General features: G+C 35.2%; 1 long non-coding RNA gene and 1 pseudogene across 1 annotated transcript; one reads left to right on the top strand and one right to left on the bottom strand.

Annotated features, from left to right (window-relative positions):
* The window catches only part of LOC124038787, a 479,656-nt pseudogene that overhangs the window by 439,611 nt on the left and 26,130 nt on the right, over window positions 1-13,915 (bottom strand).
* Window positions 10-1,966, top strand: LOC124038640. The gene is made up of 3 exons (XR_006839392.1): window positions 10-81; window positions 657-805; window positions 1,523-1,966. It is a non-coding gene; the product is annotated as an uncharacterized LOC124038640 (long non-coding RNA).

Raw genomic sequence — 13,915 nt, 5'->3', positions numbered from 1 at the left:
TTGACCAGGGTTCCCTGGTGTTTTGTTTTTCAAAATGTACAAGATGTAAATCCACAGCCATGTGGTTTATTTTCTTTCCATGTAAGTAAGTTATTAGGCCTACAATGTAGCTATTTTCTTCATCACAGAATACGTGTTTTAAGTAAATCGGCATACTTAGGGTTATTGTACATTATTGCCACAAGATCGATTAGGAAGTGCTACATGTTCATATAATGTAGCCTAATTCAAAATAATTTATTAGACCACAGACTCTTGCCTCTCTTGTTTACCGTAGGACGGCCTACATGCACGAAATGGACACAACACCACTCCTAAACATCCTTTTAAACTTTAAATGGACTTTTTAAGAGCCGATAATGGTGCTAAATCGCATTGTTTTTGCATTCATACGTTTTTTAAATCACCAAGCCCACAGCAGTCAGACCTGTTTCTATTGGCAGTGCCCCACAATGCCAGATTTACGATGCATAATCTTCAGAGGAAAAAAAATATTTCTATTTTTGACTGTTTTAGATAACTTGCCTAGTTTGGGATTAACATTTATTTTATGCATTAGGATTATTTATTTACATCGATCCTGTAAATGATTCATATCTAATTCATAAACCATTTTTTCTCCTTCATGCTATATCCACATATCTATATGTGCTAAGAGCTCATATTTCTTTAAGGAGGCTAATTTTAGTAAAGAAAAAAGGGTTGGATTTCATCCCTCTGCTTCCTACAACAGACATCTGTTACCAGTTGAAGTATCATTCCCTCTGAAAATAGCAGCAAACAGGAAATTGCTCACACACTGAAGGTAAGTCTTGCTATTTAATGTGACACTTATAAACTGACAAATTGCAGGGCGTGAGTGATGATGTGCCAAGAGGAGAACTTCCAGACTCTACATGTCTGTCTTTGCCAATTCAGCAAAAGTTAGTCGTCAGACAGAAGAAAGAGTTTCTGCCATTTGAGATGGACAGAATATTTATACAGTTGTACAGCGAAAACTTGATCCTTTTACGTAGAAACAGTCTGGTCTGTCAGTCACCCAGGCTACAGTAAACCCAGTGCAGGAGCCAGTTTCCTGCTAGATTATGTTCTCAAGTGTGTCACTGTCATTTTATGATCAAATTAAATCAACCTTCATTTGCCATATGCGCCGAATACAACAAGTGTAGACTTTACCGTCAAATGCTTACTTACAAGCCCTTAACCAACAGTGCAGTTCAAAAATAAGAAAATATTTACCAAGTAGGCTATAACAAAAAGTAACAGAATAAGAATAACGAGGCTATATACTGGGGCACCAGTACCGAGTCGGTGTGCAGGGGTACAGGCTAGTTGAGGTAATCTGTACATGTAGGTGGGGGCGAAGTGACTACGCATAGGTAACAAACAAACATCGAGTAGCAGCAGTGTACAGGGGGGGGGGTCGTCAATGTGAATTGTCTGGTGGCGATATTTATGAATCATCAGTCTAAATGCTTGGGGGTGGTGAGGGTGATGATGATAATGATGTTGTGTGTCGAAGTCTCTTCAGGTTCCCGTGTGAGGTCATAAAGATGGGACACGGCGGTGTGGGGAGCAAAGCTGGCGCTGGCGGCTGACAGGCCCCTCCAGTGGCCAATCAGGATGCATGTTTCCTCAATGGGTGTCAGCAAGCTCTGCTTCCTGTTCTCCCTAGCTCTCTGTGCCCTGTTGCTCCTCATCCCCACCCTCCAGCCCTCACAGCATCAGGGGGACCTTCCCCGGCCCCGGGCCCACAACAAGCCTGCCCGGCACCCTGGACGTCTGGTGGTTCCTCTCCAGACAGATATGGGGAAAGTGACAGTGGGGCGTAATGGGATTGATGGTGACTCTATGGGGCAGAGTACACCAAGAGAGACCAAGAGGACTGTGGATGGGGACTGGGTGTATACAGCTCGTCAAGCTGACACCCAGGGCGCTGGGAAGCATATAGACTCTCAGACAGGGTCAGAGGGGACTTCCTCCACAGAACTGGGGGTGTGACGGGGCTGGAGGGTCTCGGCCCAGGAACCCTCTGGAGCTGAAAGACATTTTCATAGCGGTGAAGACCACCAGGAAGTACCACAAGTCCAGATTGGATCTGCTGTTCCAGACCTGGGTGTCCAAAGCCAAAGAACAGGTAGGGAGGAACACACGTAGGCATACACACACATTTTGTCCACAGGGTAGATTTGTCTTGTACTGTTACCAAGTCCTCCAGGACACCTTTCTCTCTTTCTCTTTCTCTCTCTTAAAATATCATATAGAACATATCATTAATTAAGCAATGAGGCACGAGGGGGTGTGGTATATGGCCAATATACCATGGATAAGGGATGTTCTTATGCACGACGCATCGCAGAGTGCCTGGATACATATCCTTCTTCACATTCCCAGTGGGTCAGAAGTTTACATACACTCAATTAGTATTTGGTAGCATTGCCTTTAAATTGTTTAACTTAGGTGAAACATTTTGGGTAGCCTTCCACAAGCTTCCCACAATAAGTTGGGTGAATTTTTGCCCATTCCTCCTGACAGAGCTGGTGTAACTGAGTCAGGTTTGTAGGCCTCCTTGCTCACACACACTTTTTCAGTTCTGCCTACATATTTTCTATAGGATTGAGGTCAGGCCCCCAAGGTCAGGCCCCCAAGGATGAACCAGACTTGTGGAGGTCTACACATTTTTTTTCTAAGGTCTTGGCTGATTTATTTTGATGTTCCCATGATGTCAAGCAAAGAGGCACTGAGTTTGAAGGTAGGCCTTGAAATACATCCACAGGTACACCTCCAATTGACTCAAATTGTCAATTAGCCTATCAGAAGCTTCTAAAGCCATGATGTCATTTTCTGGAATTTTCCATGCTGTTTAAAGGCACCGTCAACATAGTGTATGTAAACTTCTGACCCACTGGAATTGTGATACAGTGAATTAGAAGTTAAATAATTATTTGAAAAATTAATTGTGTCATGCACAAAGTAGATCTCTAACCGACTTGCCAAAACTATAGTTTGTTAACAAGACATTTGTGGAGTGGTTGAAAAACTAATTTTAATGTATCATATAGAACATACTGTATCATATAGAAATCGTCATATAGAACATATCATATAGAACATACACTACCATAGAGACGATATTGTATAGAACATACTGTATCATATAGAACACATCATATGGAATATACTGTATCATATAGAACATACTGTATCATATAGAACACATCATATGGAATATACTGTATCATATAGAACATACTGTATCATATAGAACACATCATATGGAATATACTGTATCATATAGAACATACTGTATCATATAGAACACATCATATGGAATATACTGTATCATATAGAACATACTGTATCATATAGAACACATCATATGGAATATACTGTATCATATAGAGCATACTGTATCATATAGAACATACTGTATCATATAGAACACATCATATGGAATATACTGTATCATATAGAGCATACTGTATCATATAGAACATACTGTATCATATAGAACACATCATATGGAATATACTGTATCATATAGAGCATACTGTATCATATAGAACACATCAGATGGAATATACTGTATCATATAGAACACACTGTATCATATAGAACACATCATATGGAATATACTGTATCATGGGTTGGCAGGTAGCCTAGTGGTTTGAGCTTTGGACTAGTAACCGAAAGGTTGCAAGATCGAATCCCCGAGCTGACGAGATAAAAATATGTCGTTCTGCCCCAGAACAAGACAGTTAACCCACTGTTCCTAGGCTGTCATTGAAAATAAGAATTTGTTCTTAACTGACTTACCTAGTTAAATAAAGGTTACGTTAAAAAAAGACCACATATAAAACACTATAGACCCTACTGTATCATAGAGAACACATCATGTAGAACATATAATATAGAACACATAATATACAACACACTGTATTATATAGAACAAATAATTTAGAACACACTGTATCATATAGAACACACTGTAATATATAGAGCATATCATATGAACAAATCATATAGAACACAATGTATCATATAGAACACACTGTAATATATAGAGCATATCATATAGAACACACTGTATCATATGAACAAATCATATAGAACACAATGTATCATATAGAGCACACTGTAATATATAGAGCATATCATATAGAACACACTGTATCATATGAACAAATCATATAGAACACAATGTATCATATAGAACACATTGTAATATATAGAGCATATCATATAGAACACATCATATAGAACACACTGTATCATATAGAACACACTGTATTATATAGAACATATCATATGAACAAATCATATAGAACACACTGTATTATATAGAGCATATCATATGAACAAATCATATAGAACACACTGTATCATATCGAACACACTGTATTATATAGAGCATATCATATAGAACACACTGTATTATATAATCAAATCAAATTTTATTTGTCACATACACATGGTTAGCAGATGTTAATGCGAGTGTAGCGAAATGCTTGTGCTTCTAGTTCCGACAATGCAGTGATAACCAACAAGTAATCTAACTAACAATTCCAAAACTACTGTCTTATACACAGTGTAAGGGGATAAGGAATATGTACATAAGGATATATGAATGAGTGATGGTACAGAGCAGCATACAGTAGATGGTATCGAGTACAGTATATACATATGAGATGAGTGTGTAGACAAAGTAAACAAAGTGGCATAGTTAAAGTGGCTAGTGATACATGTATTACATAAGGATGCAGTCGATGATGTAGAGTACAGTATATACATATGCATATGAGATGAATAATGTAGGGTAAGTAACATTATATAAGGTAGCATTGTTTAAAGTGGCTAGTGATATATTTACATCATTTCCCATCAATTCCCATTATTAAAGTGTGTTGGCAGCAGCCACTCAATGTTAGTGGTGGCTGTTTAACAGTCTGATGGCCTTGAGATAGAAGCTGTTTTTCAGTCTCTCGGTCCCAGCTTTGATGCACCTGTACTGACCTCGCCTTCTGGATGATAGCGGGGTGAACAGGCAGTGGTTCGGGTGGTTGATGTCCTTGATGATCTTTATGGCCTTCCTGTAACATCGGGTGGTGTAGGTGTCCTGGAGGGCAGGTAGTTTGCCCCGGTGATGCGTTGTGCAGTCCTCACTACCCTCTGGAGAGCCTTACGGTTGTGGGCGGAGCAGTTGCCGTACCAGGCGGTGATACAGCCCGCCAGGATGCTCTCGGTTGTGCATCTGTAGAAGTTTGTGAGTGCTTTTGGTGACAAGCCGAATTTCTTCAGCCTCCTGAGGTTGAAGAGGCGCTGCTGCGTCTTCTTCACGACGCTGTCAGTGTGAGTGGACCAATTCAGTTTGTCTGTGATGTGTATGCCGAGGAACTTAAAAACTAGCTACCCTCTCCACTACTGTTCCATCGATGTGGATAGGGGGGTGTTCCCTCTGCTGTTTCCTGAAGTCCACAATCATCTCCTTAGTTTTGTTGACGTTGAGTGTGAGGTTATTTTCCTGACACCACACTCCGAGGGCCCTCACCTCCTCCCTGTAGGCCGTCTCGTCGTTGTTGGTAATCAAGCCTACCACTGTTGTGTCGTCCGCAAACTTGATGATTGAGTTGGAGGCGTGCGTGGCCACGCAGTCGTGGGTGAACAGGGAGTACAGGAGAGGGCTCAGAACGCACCCTTGTGGGGCCCCCGTGTTGAGGATCAGCGGGGAGGAGATGTTGTTGCCTACCCTCACCACCTGGGGGCCCGCCAGGAAGTCCAGTACCCAGTTGCACAGGGCTGGGTCTCGACCCCGATGACGAGCTTGGAGGGTACTATGGTGTTGAATGCCGAGCTGTAGTCGATGAACAGCATTCTCACATAGGTATTCCTCTTGTCCAGGTGGGTTAGGGCAGTGTGCAGTGTGGTTGAGATTGCATCGTCTGTGGACCTATTTGGGCGGTAAGCATGCCTCTTGTGTGGAGTGAGTCTAGGGTGTCAGGTAGGGTGGAGGTGATATGGTCCTTGACTAGTCTCTCAAAGCACTTCATGATGACGGAAGTGAGTGCTACGGGGCGGTAGTCGTTTAGCTCAGTTACCTTAGCTTTATTGGGAACAGGAACAATGGTGGCCCTCTTGAAGCATGTGGGAACAGCAGACTGGTATAGGGATTGATTGAATATGTCCGTAAACACACCGGCCAGCTGGTCTGCGCATGCTCTGAGGCGCGGCTGGGGATGCCGTCTGGGCCTGCAGCCTTGCGAGGGTTAACACGTTTAAATGTCTTACTCACCTCGGCTGCAGTGAAGGAGAGACCACATGTTTTCGTTGCAGGCCATGTCAGTGGCACTGTATTGTCCTCAAAGCGGGCAAAAAAGTTATTTAGTCTGCCTGGGAGCAAGACATCCTGGTCCGTGACTGGGCTGGGTTTCTTCTTGTAGTCCGTGATTGACTGTAGACCCTGCCACATGCCTCTTGTGTCTGAGCCATTGAATTGAGATTCCACTTTGTCTCTGTACTGACGCTTAGCTTGTTTAATAGCCTTGCGGAGGGAATAGCTGCATTGTTTATATTCGGACATGTTACCAGACACCTTGCCCTGATTAAAAGCAGTGGTTCGCGCTTTCTGTTTCACGCGAATGCTGCCATCAATCCACGGTTTCTGGTTTGGGAATGTTTTTATCGTTGCTATGGGATATCGACATCTTCAACGGACGTTCTAATGAACTCGCACACTGAATCAGCGTATTCGTCAATATTTCCATCTGACTGTATCATATTAACAAAATAGAACACAAATATATCCCAGTCCACGTGATGGAAGCAGTCTTGGAGTGAAGAGTCAGCTTGGTCTGACATATAGAACAAATCAGCGTTGGACAGACCTCAGCGTGGGAGCCTCTTGTTTTAGCTTCTGCCTGTAGGCACTGGGATCAGCAAAATGGAGTCGTGGTCAGCTTTCCCAAAGGGGGCGGGGCAGGGCCTTATATGCGTCGCGGAAGTTAGAGTAACAATGATCCAAGGTTTTACCACCCCTGGTTGCGCAATCGATATGCTGATCAAATTTAGGGAGTCTTGTTTTCAGATTAGCTTTGTTAAAATCCCCAGCTACAATGAATGCAGCCTCCGGATAAATGGTTTCCAGTTTGCAAAGAGTTAAATAAAGTTCGTTCAGAGCCATCGATGTGTCTGCTTGGGGGGGGATATATACGGCTGTGATTATAATCGAAGAGAATTCTCTTGGAAGATAATGCGGTCTACATTTGATATAGAGCACATCATATAGAACACACTGTATTATATAGAGCATATCATACAGAACACGCTGTATTATATAGAGCACATCATATAGAACACACTGTATTATATAGAGCATATCATATAGAACACATCATATAGAACACACTGTATTATATAGCATAGCACATCATATAGAACACACTGTATTATATAGAGCATATCATATAGAACAAACTGTATTATATAGAGCATATCATACGAACAAATCATATAGAACATACTGTATCATATTAACAAATCATATAGAACACACTGTATTATATAGAGCATATCATATGAACAAATCATATAGAACATACTGTATCATATTAACAAATCATATAGAACACAATGTATCATATAGAACACACTGTAATATATAGAGCATATCATATAGAACACACTGTATTATATAGAGCATATCATATGAACAAATCATATAGAACATACTGTATCATATGAACAAATCATATAGAACACAATGTATCATATAGAACACACTGTAATATATAGAGCATATCATATAGAACACACTGTATTATATAGAACACATCATATAGAACACACTGTATTATATAGAGCATATCATGAACAAATCATATAGAACAAATCATATAGAACACAATGTATCATATAGAACAACAAATCATATAGAACACAATGCATATCATATATCATATAGAACACACTGTATCATATAGAACACTGTAATATATAGAGCATATCATATAGAGCACTGTATCATATAGAACACACTGAAGAAACATCATATAGAACACACTGTTTTATATAGAGATATACAATATATCATATAGAACACACTGTAATATATATACAACTGTATATATAGAACACATATCATATAGAACACAATGTATCATATAGAACACAACTGTAATATATAGAACATATCATATAGAACACACATCATATGAACAAATCATATAGAACACACTGTATCATATAGAATCACATATATAGAACATATCATATAGAACACAATGTTTTATATAGAGCATATAATATAGAACAAATCCAGAACACACTGTATTATATAGAACACAATGTATCATATAGAACACACTGTAATATATAGAGCATATCATATAGCTGTTTTATATAGAGCATATCATATAGAGCACATCATATAGAACACACTGTAATATATAGAGCATATCATATAGAACACATCATATAGAACACACTGTATTATATAGAACATATCATATGAACAAATCATATAGAACATACTATATCATATGAACAAATCATATAGAACACAATGTATCATATAGAACACACTGTACTATATAGAGCATATCATATAGTTCATCATATAGAACACTGTATCATATTGAACATATCATATAGAACACACTGTAATATATAGAGCATATCATATGAACAAATCATACAGAACCACTGTGTCATATTAACAAATCATATAGAACATATCATATAGAAAGCATCATATAGAACATGTCATATAGAACCACTGTATCATACAGAACATATCATATAGAACATACTGTATTATAAAGAGCATACTGAATCATATAGAACATACTGTATCCTCATATCATATATAACACACAGAATATATCATATTGTATCATAGAACATATCATATATAACCTATCATATAGAACACCAAATATAGGGCATATCATATAGAACATACTGTATCATATAGAGCATTCATCACACCATCTGGCCATATAGAACATACTGTATCGCCATATCCCATATACCACTGAATATATCATAAGAACACATCATATACATATCATATAGAACACACTGTATTATCAGCCCAGTCAGAAACTGTATCATATAGAACACTGTATATATAGAGCTCCCACTGTAATATATGGAACAAATCATATAGAACACACTGTAATCATATAGAACACGCACGCCAGGACACTGCGACCCTAGAGTCAATCACACACCTTCCGTAATATATAGAGCATATCATATGAACAAATCATATAGAAACTGTATCATATCACCTGTCTTATATAGGAATAGAACACATCTAGAACACAATGTATCATATAGAACACACTGTATTATATAAGGATATCATATGAACAAATCATATAGAACTCACTGTATCATATAGAACACAATGTATCATATAGAACACCATATAGAAAATATCATATAGAACACACTGTATTATTGTAAAGAACAAATCATATAGAACACAATGTATCATATAGAACACACTGGTATATGTCATAAGGAACACACTGATATAGCACATATCATATAGAACACACTGTATTATAGCATATCATATAGAACACACTGTATCATATGAACAAATCATATAGATGTATCATATAGAACACACTGTAATATATAGAGCATATCATATAGAACACATCATATAGAAAATGTATCATATAGAACACATGTAAATGTACGAACAAAATATAGAACACATCATATAGAACACACTGTAATATATAGAATATCATAGAGAACATATCATATAGAACACACTGTATCATATAGAACACACTGTATCATATAGAACACACTGTATTATATAGAGCATATCATATAGAAACAAATCATATAGAACACATATCATATAGAACACACTGTATTATATAGCATATCATAGCATATCATATGAACAAATCATATAGAACACACTGTATCATATAGAACACACTGTAATATATAGAGCATATCATATGAACAAATCATATAGAACATACTGTATCATATTAACAAATCATATAGAACACACTGTATCATATAGAACACACTGTATATATAGACACATATAATATATAGAACAAATCATCATAGAACATACTGTATCATATAGAACAAATCATATAGAACACATACTAGAGCATATCATATGAACAAATCATATAGAACACAGAACATGTATCATATAGAACACACTGTATATATAGAACAAATCATATGAACACAAATCATATAGAATATACTGCATATCATATGAACATATAGAACACACTGTATCATATAGAACACACTGTATATATAAGCATATCATATAGAACACACATGAACATATATTAACAAATCATATAGAACACAATGTATCATATAGAACACACTGTAATATATAGAGCATATCATATAGAAATCATATAGAACACACTGTATCATATTAACACACTGTATTATATAGAACATACACAAATATATAGAGCATATCATATAGAACACACTGTATTATATAGAACATACATATGAACATATCATATAGAACACACTGTAATATATAGAACACTGTATATATAGAACATATCATAGAGCAAATCATATAGAACACACTGTATCATATGAACAAATAATATAGAACACACTGTATCATATAGAACACACTGTAATATATAGAACATATAGAACACACTGTAATTATATAGCATATCATATGAACATATCATATAGAACACACTGTATTATATAGAGGATATAGAGCATATCATATGAACAAATCATATAGAACACAATGTATCATATAGAACACACTGTAATATATCATATCTTATGAACAAATCATATAGAACACACTGTATCATATAGAACACACTGTAATATATAGAGCATATCATATAGAACACATCATATAGAACACACTGTATCATATAGAACACACTGTAATATATAGACATATCATATAGAACAAATCATATAGAACACATATCATATAGAACACACTGTAATATATAGAGCATATCATATAGAACACACTGTATCATATAGAACATATCATATAGAACAAATCATATAGAACACACTGTATTATATAGATCATATCATATAGAACAAATCATATAGAACACAATGTATCATATAGAACACACTGTAATATAGAACACACTGTAATATCATATGAACAAATCATATAGAACATACTGTATCATATAGAACACACTGTATTATATAGAGCATATCATATGAACAAATCATATAGAACACAATGTATCATATAGAACACACTGTATATATAGAGCATATCATATAGAACATACTGTATCATATGAACAAATCATATAGAACACAATGGCATATCATATAGAACATATAGTCACATATCATATAGAACACACTGTAATCATGCTCTATAGAGCATATCATATAGAACACACTGTATATATAGAACACACTGCATATATAGAGCATATCATATATAGACTGTATATCATATAGAACAAATCATATAGAACACAATGTATCATATAGAACACACTGTATTATATAGAGCATATCATATAGAACAAATCATATAGAACACACTGTATCATATAGAACACACTGTATTATCATAGAACAAATCATATAGAACACATATCATATAGAACACACTGAACAAATCATATAGAACACACTGTATCATATAGAACACACTGTATTATATAGCAACAAGGCAGTGGCCCGTTCCTGTAGGTTATCATATGAACAAATCATATAGAACACATGTAAACAAATCATATAGAACACACTGTATCATATAGAACACACTGTAATATATAGAGCATATCATATAGAACACACCTCAGTATCATATAGAACATAAGAGCACTGTATCATATATAGAGCATATCATATAGAACACACTGTCGCTGCTCTGGCTCCCCATATGGTGGAACAAACTCCATATAGAACAAATCATATAGAACACACTGATAATCCTTATCATATTTAGAACATTGTAAACTGTACTGGATATAAGGTGAATGCACCAATAGCTCTAGATAAGAGCATCTGCTATATCATATAGAACACACAATGTATCATATAGAACACACTGTATCATATCATATAGATACATATCATATAGAACATACTGTATCATATAGAACACACTGTATTATATAGAGCATATCATATGAACAAATCATATATAGAGCATATCATATAGAACACACTGTAATATATAGAGATATCATATGAACAAATCATATAGAACATACTGTATCATATTAACACTGTAATATATAGCATATCATATAGAACAAATCATATAGAACATACTGTATCATATTAACAAATCTGTATCATATAGAACACACTGTAATATATAGAGCATATCATATGAACAAATCATATAGAACACACTGTATCATATTAACAAATCATATAGAACACACTGTATTATATAGACACATATCATATGAACAAATCATATAGAACATATACTGTATCATATTAACAAATCATATAGAACACACTGTATCATATAGAACACTGTAATATATAGAGCATATCATACAAATCATATAGAACATACTGTATCATATTAACAAATCATATAGAACACACTGTATTATATAGAGCATATCATATGAACAAATCATATAGAACATACTGTAATATATAGAGCAAATCATATAGAACACACTGTAATATATAGAGCATATCATATAGAACATCATATAGAACACACTGTATCATATTAACAAATCATATAGAACACACTGTAATATATAGAGCATATCATATGAACAAATCATATAGAACATACTGTATAGAGGCATATATGAACAAATCATATAGAACATACTGTATCATATAGAACAAATCATATAGAACACACTGTATCATATAGAACACACTGTAATATATAGAGCATATCATATAGAACACACTGTATTATATAGAACACACTGTAATATATAGAAACAAATCATATAGAACACACTGTATCATATAGACACTGTAACAATGAACATATCATATAGAACACACTGTATCATATAGAACACACTGTAATATATAGAGCATATCATATAGAAACAAATCATATAGAACATACATGTATCATATAGAACACACTGTAATATATAGAACATATCACATATAGAACAAATCATATAGAACACACTGTATCATATAGAACACACTGTATTATATAGAGCATATCATATGAACAAATCATATAGAACACACTGTATCATATAGAACACACTGTATTATATAGAGATATCATATGAACAAATCATATAGAACACACTGTAGAACACACTGTAATTATATAGAGCATATCATATGAACAAATCATATAGAACACACTGTATCATATAGAACACACTGTAATATATAGAGCATATCATATAGATACATATGAACATCATATAGAACACACTGTATCATATAGAACACACTGTATTATATAGAGCATATCATATGAACAAATCATATAGAACACACTGTATCATATAGAACACACTGTAATTTATAGAGCATATCATATAGAACACATCATATAGAACACACTGTATCATATAGAACACACTGTATTATATAGAGCATATCATACGAACAAATCATATAGAACACAATGTATCATATAGAACACACTGTATTATATAGAGGATATCATATGAACAAATCATATAGAACATACTGTATCATATAGAACACAATGTATCATATAGAACACACTGTAATATATAGAGCATATCATATAGAACACACTGTATCATATGAACAAATCATATAGAACACAATGTATCATATAGAACACACTGTAATATATAGAGCATATCATATAGAACACACTGTAATATATAGAGCATATCATATAGAACACACTGTATTATATAGAGGATATCATATGAACAAATCATATAGAATATACTGT

Source organism: Oncorhynchus gorbuscha, linkage group LG06, assembly GCF_021184085.1.
Source record: "Oncorhynchus gorbuscha isolate QuinsamMale2020 ecotype Even-year linkage group LG06, OgorEven_v1.0, whole genome shotgun sequence".
In the NCBI taxonomy this organism is placed as follows: Eukaryota; Metazoa; Chordata; class Actinopteri; order Salmoniformes; family Salmonidae; genus Oncorhynchus; species Oncorhynchus gorbuscha.
The sequence above is the reverse complement of the archived record's forward strand: the minus strand, read 5'-3'. Positions and strand labels throughout refer to the sequence as shown.